Raw genomic sequence first — 12,542 nt, 5'->3', positions numbered from 1 at the left:
TTTTTACCTCATTGTGGAAACTACATTTGGACATTTTGTTTCTGTATGTTTACTTTGCTGGTGGTCCTTTGTGATGGACAGTGTTGATAACAGGTTTTGTTTTCATATTTTGTTTCTCTGTGTTTATTTTGCTGGTGGTCCATTGTGATAGACACGGTTGATAATGGGTTATAAGTATTTCCTATAGAGCTGGTCTTATTGTGGCAAATTTCCTCAATGTTTGCTTATCAGCAAAAGTTTTGATTTCTCTCCTGCAGCTAATTAAGCCAACCATGCTCCTTTCCTCATGGAGGCCTGGTGTGTACTAGCTGCAAACAGCAGCCTCCATGGTAGTGTATGTAGTCTGTTGTTTGTATAGGTTGCTCTAAGGGACCTTGAAGAATTCCCTTCCAATACATGTTCATGTGTTAGACCTTATGCTGTCCTCAGTCTAAGCTCCCAACAAGTATGCATGGTGCCTTTTGAAAGCCCCAGGGCACTGTGACCAGGGTTCACATTGACCAAGTCATCATGTCCATCAACATCAAACTACAGAACTAGCAGCATGTGATTGAAGCTTTTCTCAGAGCTTATACTTTGCAGGGCCAAGTTCAAGTTCCCTGGCCACCAAAAGATTCACAATTCTAAGAAATAGGATTTTACCAAGTTTAATTCAGATGAATTTGAAGACATGGTGGCTGAGAAGCAGCTCATCCTAGAAGACTGTGGGGTCAAATACATCCCCGATCATGGTCCCCTGGACAAGTGGCAGGCCCTGCACTCATTAGGACTTATATTGTATTGCCTATCATTTGTGCCTACCAATAATAAATCCTACTTTCTGTCAAAAAAAAAAAAAAAAAGATTTACTTTCTCCATCAATTTGAAGCTTAGTTTTAGAGCAGTGGTTCTCAACCTGTGGCTCAAGACCCCTTTTAACTATATTAAAGATTCACGGCATTAGGAAGGTTGAGAACCACTGCTTTAGAGGGATATAGAATTTTGGACTGAAAATTAGGAAGGTTAAATGTAGATGACAACACTTTTCTAGCTTGGAAATTTTCTGGTGAAAAGTCTGCTATCACACTTATACCTTTGCCCCTGTAGGTCAGTTGGCACTAATTCCTGCCTGCTTGAAGAATTTTCTATTTTGTCTTGACTTTGGATCATGTGTCTTGGTGTGGCTCTTTTGAGTTGAGATGACCTGGGGTTTGTTATCCCTCTAAAAGGTGTGCATTGTAATCTTTAGAGAAACATAGACATTTTCATTTATGATAGTCTCCAGTAGGGCTTCCATTCCTTTAGAATGATCTTCTTCTGCTTCAGGGATCCCTCTTATTTTTAATAAGGGGGATTATTATTTGTAATAAGGGTTGTAACAAACCACCAAACATTCAAATAAAATGTTTGAATACTTTGTGAAGTCCCATAGTTCTCTGAGCAACTGTTCTGCTTTCTTCCTCTTCTTTTCTACCTCTTTCACTACCTGGCTTAATCAAGAACTTTATCTTCTGGGTCTGAGATTCTTTCTGCTCCATGGTCTAATCTATTTTTGATACTTTCTACTGCATCTTTACATTGCCTGATTGTCTCCTTCATTTCCTTAAGCTCCAACATACCCTTTCCTTGTTTTTCATGTTTCTCATCCATCTTTTGGTTATGTTTTTCTACTTTCTTGTCTATTCCTTTCATTGTCATTATCATACAAATTTTAAATTCCCTTCCTGTCAATTCCATTAATTTTTTTACCGGTTAAGTCCTCTGGGGAGGACTTGGGGGAGTTGCTCTGTTTTGATTTTTCATGTTGCTAATTTTTCTGTTGGTGCTGCTTCATGTATTCTTTTCTTGTTCACCTCTTTTCCCTACTTTTTCCTTCTCACTTCCTCCTTTGCTTTAAAATACCTTTTCTCAGAGCTTATATGTTGAAGTGGTGTCTTCACATAAGACCAAAAGGAAGAGAAGGTAAAGAGCAAACAGGGAGAAAAAAGAGGAAATGAAAAAAAAAGAAGAAAAAGGAATGGAAAAGGGGGGAAAAATGGAAGGGAGATGAAAGAAAAGAATTGAAGAATCGGGGGAAGGAGGACAGAAAGAGAGCTTGATAGTGACAACAGAAATGGAGATATTCAGCAGAGTTGCACACCTGAAGTCAAGTTATTGAAGAGTTTTGGGCTGGATGGGTCCCTTCCCATCAGGAGTTCCCACCAGCCTAAGAAAAGCAAGCACCTACTTCTGCCAAATATAGGAAGAGAAAGAATAGAAGAAAGAAAGAATAAAAAGCAAGGAAAAAAGAAGGAAGACTTCAGCAGTGTAGACTTGCTAATGCTGTCTTTTTGAAGGCCAAAAGTAGAAGGTCTCCCTGGACTGTGATCTCATGATCTTCTTGAGCCAGACTTGTGCTGTGACCCTCCAGCAAGATTAATGCTGACACCACCTATCTCTCAGAAAAGAAGAGAGAAAGAAAAAAGAAAAAATATAAATAAGAATATTTAAAGAAAGTTTAAAATGTTATTTCAGATAAAGAAAAATGAGAAAGAAGGGTGGCACCTATGGCTCAGTGAGTAGGGCGCTGGCCCCATATGCCAAGGGTGGCAGGTTCAAACCCAGCCCCAGCCAAAATGCAACAACAACAACAAAAAAAAAAAAAATGAGAAAGAAGAAACCAGAAACAAATAAACAAACATCAAAAAGGGGGGAGGATAATTTAAGAGTTGTATGAGAAGTTTATGTGGAAAATGTGAGATAAGTAGAAAAGGCTCTAGCAAAAGAGAAAGGTAAGGAAGTAAAACAGAGAGAGATAGAGAATAATTTAGATTGTGATACTATAACAGAAATACAGGAGCCCTCACTTCTGAATTAAGTAAAAATGGATATTAAGAATACAATTAACTAACCAAACTAGCATAAAACAAAGCAAAATGGACCAAAAAAAATCAAATAACCATTGTTTTGATCACCTCAACAATCAAAAAAGAGAAAAGGAAAAAAAAAAAAAAACTCTGAAAGAGAAAATAATGAAAAATAAAATTAAAAAGTAAAATAAAAGTAAAATTTGTAGAAGGCAGTATTAACAAAAATTGCAATATATCTCCAGGACACCAGGGGCCATTACAGTGTTAGGAGATGAAGAACACAGGCTGGAAACCACTCTCTAGAAGCCCAGGAATATTGGTCCTTTTATCTTTCATTGCCCTCCTCCGTGCCTAATTGTTTTCTCAGCTTTCTGCCCCCACTGTGTTGGAGTCTTAATGCTCTCCAGAGTCCTTGGGTGGCAAGTTTCACAGTTCCCCAGACATCAATTCCCGGGGGATTTGGGAGCCATTCAACTCTCAGAGGAGCTGATGCCCAGGCTAGGCAGATGCCAAAAGGCCAGCCGTGTATTAGGCCCCTGCTGTACAGACCTTCCCTTAGTGGAGCCCACTAGCAGCCTGACTTTCCTGTAGTGGTGGCCCTGTCAACAGACAAGTGGATGGGAAATCACCTCCACCTGATATTCACCTCCACCCTATGACTGTACACTGTTTAAATCTGACCACTTGTTCAGTCTTTCTACAGGTTCCAATGGGAGGCTTCCCTAGAAATCCACAAACGGGAGAATGGCTCTCTCCAGCCTGGACCTCCATGGGAGGGCTGGCCAGCCGGTCCCACCTGCTCCCACACACTTGACTTCTATGTCAGTCCTCAACAGGTCCGAGCATTCCGTTGTCTCCTGAATTCCACCACCGTCTCCCTGTGCTCAGGAGGGATGAATCCAGGTAGTTTTCTCCCACCAAATGTTGGTATGGTGCGCTTTCCATGGTCTTGTTGGGAGAGGCTAGATAGCCTAGAGTTTCTTCTAGTCTGCTATCTTGCTCCACCTGAATGTCTCCTTTTTCATTTCTAACTGAGCTCTTTTGGGTCCTTTGCCTTCTATTGTTTATTAATCTATCAAGAAGTCTGTTTATCTTTTCAAGGAGCCAGATTGTTTGTTTTGTTGATTCTTTGTATTATTTTTTTGTTTTCCATTTCATTTAATTCTACCTTGACCTTGGCTTTGGGTTTGGTTTGCTTAAGAAATATGGCAAAAACTGAGTGGAAATGTGATATTACTGGAGAGCAATTTTCTTTTTAAGTTGAACATGTCTAAATATTGAAGTGTTAAGGGTCTTATAGAGTGGAAATTGTTGAAGACACAGAAAAGAATGAGGACAACTAGTGAAATAAATGCCGAGGAAATAGGAAAGTGTCGGATCCTATCCTTATGAAGAGACAGTTCATTGAAAGCAGGAAGGACACTTAATGGCAACAGTAGGGAATGAAAAGAAAATAGGTAAAACAAAAATGTAGGATATTGGGTGGCACCTGTGGCTCAATGAATAGGGTGCCAGCCCCATATACCGGAGGTGGTGGGTTCAAACTCGGCCCTGGCCAAAAACTACCAAAAAAAAAAAAAAAAAAAAAGTAGGACATTTGTAGATTTTGGGGTAGACAAATAAAAGATTCCCTATTTATAATCCCAAATACCTTATTTATATGATTCAATGTTGTAACTTTATTAATAATTTTTAACCACATGTGTATATTTATGTGCCTATATGCATGTGTACATATATATCTGCTACGTGTGTATGTGTGTGTATAAATATATGTGTATACACACATATGTGTGTGTGTTTACCAAAGCACTTGAAAATGGGGTAGAATAACAAAAATCCTAATGAACTATTATTGTCACATTTGTTAAAGTGAAATTCTCTTTCATGATTTTATGCTTACATTAATCTTTCTTCAGCTACTCTGAATTTCTCTGATTTATGCCAGGGGTCAGCAAACTTTTTCAATCAAGGACAATATAGCAAAGGTTGTAGGTATTGTAGATCATATGGATTCTGGTACAATATACTTGGCCCTGCCATTGTAACATGAAAATATCACTAGCTGTATGTAATATGAATGCGTGTAGCTGTGTGCCAATAAAGCTTCATTTACAAAAACAGCTGGCATTGGGTATAGTTTGTCAGTACTTGCTCTTGGTCATGTCACAGTTTGTTCACACTATTGATCTCATCTACCTGGTGAAATGTGATTGTATCACCTGAAGTACACTAACTTCACTGTGAATGGAGACTAAACCTTATTAGTTTAGACCAGAGGTTCTCAACCTTCCTAATGCTGCAAGCCTTTAATAAGGTTCCTGTGAGTCGTGACCCATAGGTTGACAACTGCTGGTTTAGACTAAACCTTATAACCTTTGTATCTTCAAATCTTTGTATCTTCAACCAACACAGAGTTAAGTGTTCCTACAAATATTTGTTCCTCAAATGAATAAACAAAAGTGACCCATCTATTGGACAACCCAGTCATCCTGATTTGATTTTATTCATATTATACAACTATATCAAAGCATTGTATATACCCTATGAAAATATAGGACCATAATGTATTCATAATAATTAAAAAAAAAAACAGAAAAAGTGAACTGTTGCTTTCAACTCAAAGAGAAGTTCTTCATGCTACTCATAGTTAACAAACCCAGGTGTTCATCAGTTTCAAGCCAGGTGCCACATGCATAGGTGGTTTAATAGCCACCTTTTCCTTATGAGCTATGACTGTGTTACTGGCAAGATTAATACTAATATGTCTCAAATGTTTTTCTGTCCTAAAGGTATTTTATTATATTTATCATAATAGCATTTTATAAGTAGGTCTATTATATTACTTTTCTATGATTATGCAAAATGATTTTTCAAAAGGAAAACGTGTGGTTTTATTTTTAGCTCTCTTTCTTGAGGGATAACATGCTAAGTTAACATCCTCTATGAAAATTTATGAACGAATAGCACTGAGTTACTTAGGCACAATGATAAATTTGCATTTATTCTTCAGGACACATTGAGGAAAGTACTATTATTATTGGCATTTTAACAATGATAAAGCTGAGGTACAGAGAAGTGAAGTATCACACACATGGTCACGCTGCTGGTAATAGATGGAGGGAGGAACCCATTCATAGAGTTTGACTTTGAATCCCACGTATGTTCAGGGTGTTCTCAAGTTTTTTATGTACTTACTATCACTGCCACGGCCATGTTAACTTCACAAAAAAATTGATCTATCATATGACCAATATTGATTTTCAAGTCAGTATGGTGGGCAGAATGATGACCCCCTCCATACCCCTATCCTAATCGCCAGTACCTGTGAAAATTGTAATTTACATGATAAAAGGGACTTGAAGATTAAAATTTAAATCCTTGAGATGGAGTCTTCTGGACCACCAGGCAGGCCTAAATCAATCACATGAATGCTTAAAAGCAGAGAACCTTTTCTGACTACTGTCAGATGAGGGAGATGTGATTATAGAAGAATGGTCAGATTAATGGAATGTGCCTGGCTTTAAAGAAGGAAGACAGGGGCCATAAGACAAGGAGTGCAGATGACCTCTAATGCTGGGAATGAATGCTTCCTTAGAGCCTCTATACAGACTGTAGTCCTTCTGCCACCTTGATTTTAGCTCAGTGAGACTCAGATAAAATGTCTGGTCTAAAGAAATATAACAAATTTGTTTTGTCTTAAGCCCCTGTGTTTGGGGCAATTTCCTGCAGCAGCAATAGAAAAACTAATACAATGGGCAATAAAATTATCTTTGTTATTGGAGAGAGGAGAAAATATTTCAGTCTTCCCTACATTTTTTTTTTCTCTTTCTCTTTCTTTTTTCCTGGACACACATATACTTAAGCACAAACACATCTTTTCTTCACAATTACTCTATCAAGAGTGCTTACATATGACATGGTGTGAAAAGAGAGACTGAATTGCAGGCAGAATATGGTACTTGCTTGAAAGGCAACAGAGTTCATACTTGGGGCTCAGTCTGGGGGCAAGGCATTCAGGGCCTTTCCAGCCTTCTCAACCTCTTTTACTTAGTCTTTGGTCTAGCCCAGTGGCTGACTCTGACTCTGCTTTAATTCATAGACTATTTTGATGCCTTGTCTTTTTTTTTTTTTGTAGAGACAGAGTCTCACTGTACCACCCTCGGTAGAGTGCTGTGGCCTCACACAGCTCACAGCAACCTCCAACTCTTGGGCTTAAGCGATTCTCTTGTCTCAGCCTCCCGAGTAGCTGGGACTATAGGCGCCCGCCACAACGCCCGGCTATTTTTTGGTTGCAGTTCGGCCGGGGCCGGGTTTGAACCCGCCACCCTTGGTATATGGGGCCGGCGCCTTATCGACTGAGCCACAGGCGCCACCCTGATGCCTTGTCTTTTTTAAACTTCCAACCGTGGTTTTCTGGTTTTGCTGTTTTTTTTTTTACTTACATGATCCTGATAGGTTGAGGTGCACGCGATGTATGAATTTCTGAAAATATTTTATTTTGATATTTCTTAATATGCATGATATTCAATCTCTCTCTCTAAGATGCTTTCAGTCTGAATTTACTTCTAATTTTAGTGAGAGGAATGGCCATTAAATAGACATTATGATTTGAGAGAGATAGATTTATGAAAGAAGCAATAATTCAAGTGACAACAATGGTCTTCGATTCTTCTCCTAAGTTGTTACCTTTTCATTTTCTCCTCCATTCTTCTTATTTTTAGGCTTATTCTTACTTGAATTTTAAATCTATAACACCCTTTTCAAAAGCACTATGCCAACACATTAGAAAAGTTGCAAAAATGTTCATTTGTGCATATACTCTGTTCCATAGAACCTATTCCTGAAAAGAATTTAAGAGAAATCAGATGTTATATGCACCAAAATATGCATGTAACATTAAACATAACAAAAACAACAACAAAACTTAATAAATACCAAATGTTTAGTGTCAAAAAATTGGTGAGTTTTTATATTTCAACATAATTTAATAAAATATAATAATTAAATTTATAGTTAGGAATCATCTAGGAAGAACTGAATTTAAATCCCAAATAAATAACTAAACTACTGAGGTAACATGTAAACTTGGTCAAGGTACTTATCCTATTTAAGCCATAGTTTTCCTCATAAAACTTGAATAGTACCTACTCTCATATTGAAAGCATGCAGATTAAATAAATTAACGTACATAAAGTGCCTAGCATAGTTCTTTGACTATCATAACTCCTTACTAAATTGTAATCTCTTTGGTACTTATTTTTAATTAAAAACTTAGAAATTATGCAAATATGCCTTATGATCATGGTTATAAACATAAAAATTGGCAGATGGTCATGAAATCAGAAGAATGATTTCTTATGTGGCTATGAAGAAAAAAACCCATGAAACAATAAGGTAAACATGAACTATATAGAGTTTTGGTAAGTTTTTTTAAAAGAAAAACTTAAATTCTTCCTATATGTTTTTAAATAGCTAAACAACTTGAAAGCTCTTGAGGTCTCAGTACTTTCCATATCCATTATTATTTTCATTACATTGTATAAACTGGGAAATGCTTTTGAAAATAAGCAATATTATACACACACACACACCTTCTCTTTACATTTGTATTTCAGCAGCTTTCAGAAGGAATCAAATCAAGGTGTGGAATTTTATTCTACTGACAGGTCTTCCAAAATAGCACTAGTTCACAATAGGTATCCCTAGTGAGGCCCTTTTTATGGTGACAAAGAGAATTATTCCCACAAATCGAACAAAGAAAAGGCTATTTAAAAACATCCATCATCAGTGCTGGTTGACAGTTTGCTGGAGACACTGGTTGAAATGACTTGTACCCATCACATATTTATTTCTACAGATGGAGAATTATATATTTGACTTGCTGGAAAGGTTGAGTACTAAAAATAATTTTTTTTTTTTAACAAAACACAGGAAGAGAGAGAGAGAGAAAAAAAGAGTGACAGCTGCTGATTTTTATTTCCGTAACAAAATGTAACTTACAATGTAGCAATGGAGAAAGATCAGAGCAGAAAATGAAGTAGTTTATAAAAGTCATGATAAAAAACAAAGCCATAGGATATAATGTTGATTAGAATTTAATGAAACTATCAGATATCTTGAAATATCAGTCATGTAATTTCAGGGCCTTATTGAGAAAACCAAGGAGTCAAAGCAATGGTAGTTTTATCATAGATGTTACTGCTATACAAATAGACACTTTGAATCACTAGAGAAACACAATAATATTCTATGTTAAGGAGCTGTGATAAAGGAGGGAATTGCCTTGTGATAAGAAAAAATAACTGTATATAGATCTCTGTCAGTAAAAATAAAAATTTCTTGGGAGGAATTATATTTAAAATGCTTTGCAAAAATGATTTAAAAACACCATCTTAGACTAAAATCTGACCTTCCTATCAAATCTAGATAAATGACTCACACATAGTTGTTTTGCAGCGTCCAAAACATCTTGTTATATGAGCCAGGCCCGGCACGCAAACGTGTTCTGAGACTAAAATGCTCCTGATCATTGTTACTCTTTCTTCAGAATATTCTACAGACCATTATCCAAATGTCTTTTCTCATTGCTTTTTGCTCTTGGATTTACTAGTTTTGTTTTTCAACTAAATGGCTTCTAATCCCAAGAGGCTGTAGCTAATGATCTGTTTTTAATACCCCGCGCCTCAACCACTGACCCCGGTTATGCATCAGGTTGATGTCGTAACTAGAACACTCTCACATACAATAGAACCACCCAGTAACCAATACTCTGTAGGTTGACCACCCAAGAACTGTAAAAAACTGGCCGACCTATGGAGGTGGTCACCATTAGGACCTAGGTCTAATGTATGGATGTATATATGTGGTGCATATCCATTCTATGAAAATTAGGTCAACTTACAGAGATGGTCAATGCAGGAGGTAGTCAACTATGGAGATTCTACTGTATTCATCCTCTCCTCTCTCAGATCTGCACAGTGTAAATGAATATGCTGCTCCCCATCCCTTGCCTGATTTCTCTCTACTAGATATCAGAAATCAGACAAGCTAGCTTAAGTCTGACAACTAATGACAGAGGATGACCATTGCTCTATTACTGAGTTTATTAACTATTAGTAATTTTTAATCATCAATGAGATAACTTCAGAAATAATTATAAATTTCTATTTATTATTCATTTTGAAATTAACCATAATTATTTGACCAATCTGAATAAGAGGATGATTTCTGCCTTTCTTTGAAATAAAAAATATGACTGGGTGAAAAGTAATCGTTTAAAAATTATGTGGTCTTGACTTTTAAGGTCAGTGTTATCTAGATAAAAGCATTTTCAAGAGCTCATATTTTTTGGTCAATTCATTTTAAATGTGTTGATAAACAATCAGAGTTCTATGCTTCATAATTCGCAGAATTGCAAAATATTGTGGTTGAAAGGTGAATTAATGCTTAATGAATTTCATCTTAACTACTTTCCCAGAGCTGTAAAGCTTCAGGTGCCAGACCCAGGGAGATATCTGGGACCCTGGATTGAGTAGGCATGTCTTTAAAAGTATAGTATCAAGGGACAGAAAAAGCAGGGTGATCACAGATGAAGGTTGGAAATAAAAGGAGTCAAAATAAAGCACATGTTTCAAAATCCTGAGCTGACAAGCATAAACTAGACAAAAGGAAACTATTCTACTCTATTCATTTTATTTTTTGAGACAGAGTCTCACTTTGTTGCCCTGGAGTTGAGTGGTATGGCATCTTCATAGCTCATAGCAACCTCAAAGTCTTGGGCTCAAGAGATCCTCTTGCCTCAACCTTTTAAGTAGCTAGGACTACAAGCCACAATTTAGGCTTATTTTTCTATTTTTAGTAGAGACAGGGTCTTGCTCTTGCTCAGTCTGTTCTCAGACTCCTAAGCTCAAGTCATCCATGTGTCTTGGCCTCTCAGAGTGCTAGAACTATAGGTATGAACCACTATACCTGGCCCAGAGAAAGTTTTTATAGAGCATGTTTGGCCTAGCTTTTGAGAGGGGAGAAAGTTAAGTGCCCTAGATGCTGGCATGGATACTGAGAGAAAAGAACACTTCTACATTGTTAATGGGACCACAAATTAGTGAAACCTCTAGGGAAAACAGTATGGAGATTCCTCAAAGAACTAAAAGTGGACACACCATTTTATACAGCAATCCCATTACTGAGTATCTACCCAAAGGGAGGTAAGTCATTTTATCAAAAAGACTCCTGCAATCAAATGTTCATTGCAGCACAATTCACAATTGCAAAGGTCTGGATTCAACCCAAGGGCCCATCCATTCATGAATGGATTAACAAAATGTGGTTAATGTATACTGTGGATAACTACTCCCTCAGCCCAAAAAAGATGAATTAATACCTTTTTCGGCAGTTTGGATAGAACTGGAGGCCATTCTCCTAAGTGAAATATCTCAATAATGGAAAAACAAACACCACAGGTCTCTGCATTAAACTGGACTAACTGATGGGCATACATGTGCACAGACGGAAGTAACACACATCGGAAATCAAGCAGGCAGGAAGGGGAAGCAGAAGAGGGTCAAAAATCTACTGAATGGCCACTATTATTTCTGTGACTCAAGCATTATAAAAGTCTCCCATGTAACAAAAACATTTGTACCCCTTCATATTTTGAAATAAAAAAAATAAGCATTACTATAGATTATATTGTTAAATTTCCTTTATAGAATCCAAGTTATATTAACCACTCAACCAGATATTTGAAGAACTCTACTGGCAGCTAGTAATTTTCCAGGGATGTCCATTTTAATTCTGGACATCTCTTGAGTATTGGACAACTTTTCCCATATTATTGAACCAATATGGGCCCCCATTAATCCCACCCACTGGACCTCGTCTCTTTTGCTATGCATAGTTAAAAGACAAATGTAATAGCAATTGAACAACACATGGTGCCAGAAAAAATGTGTGCATGTTTTAAGGAGGAAAACAACTGTGTTAAAATTGCAATACTCAATATATACAGATAACAAAAGATGAATGCCAGTCACGCTGAGCACCTCTTGTAATTACAGTCAAACATGATTTGAGAATTACAAATTATTATAGTTTTTTCCTTTCTTAAGATGTTTATAGTTTTTTGGCATCCTCTTTTTTAAAAAATAATCAGGCCCCCCAAATTCAAATAGTAGGATTACCTGAAAATCCTACTTTAAGGTCTTAATATTCAAGGAATACGGAAATAAGTTTTCTTATTAGAATTTAAGACAGGTCAATATTTAGAGAATTCAAACATTCACATTTTTTGCAGCATTTTAAACTTTCTCTAAATGTTATTCTTCTTAGAAGGCAATAGGATATTAATACGCTTACTACAAGTATCATTATCAAAATATTTAGTGCACATACCTTGAGGCAGCACTTGGATATATTATAGAGGCTGAGCCCTTGTTCTCTGTAACCCTAAAGAGTGTAGTTAGAATGATGACAGGAAAGAACTGAAGATTGAGGTCCATAATACATTTGGGGGTAGAAATGTAAAATATGAGGAAACGTTGTGATCTCTGAGGAAAATGAAATTTCTGCAAATTTCAAGGAGTCAGTTAATGTGTTGCTATTGTCTTAAAACCAAAGATTTGTTTCTTTCATAAAACCAAAGAAGGAGACAATAAAAAATAAACAGATCTTTAAATAATGAGAAAGCAAAAATGAAAATTATTCCTATTTTTT

At 36.7% G+C, this 12,542-nt stretch overlaps 1 non-coding gene across 1 annotated transcript; it reads left to right on the top strand.

Annotated features, from left to right (window-relative positions):
• The first annotated feature begins 251 nt into the window (after positions 1–251).
• LOC128566192 (small nucleolar RNA SNORA70) lies at positions 252–386 on the top strand. The gene has a single exon (XR_008374482.1). It is a non-coding gene; the product is annotated as a small nucleolar RNA SNORA70 (small nucleolar RNA).
• The last annotated feature ends 12,156 nt before the right edge of the window (positions 387–12,542 follow it).

The sequence above is a fragment of the Nycticebus coucang genome, chromosome 14, assembly GCF_027406575.1.
Source record: "Nycticebus coucang isolate mNycCou1 chromosome 14, mNycCou1.pri, whole genome shotgun sequence".
NCBI lineage: Eukaryota > Metazoa > Chordata > Mammalia > Primates > Lorisidae > Nycticebus > Nycticebus coucang.
This window is presented reverse-complemented; position numbering and strand designations above follow the sequence as displayed.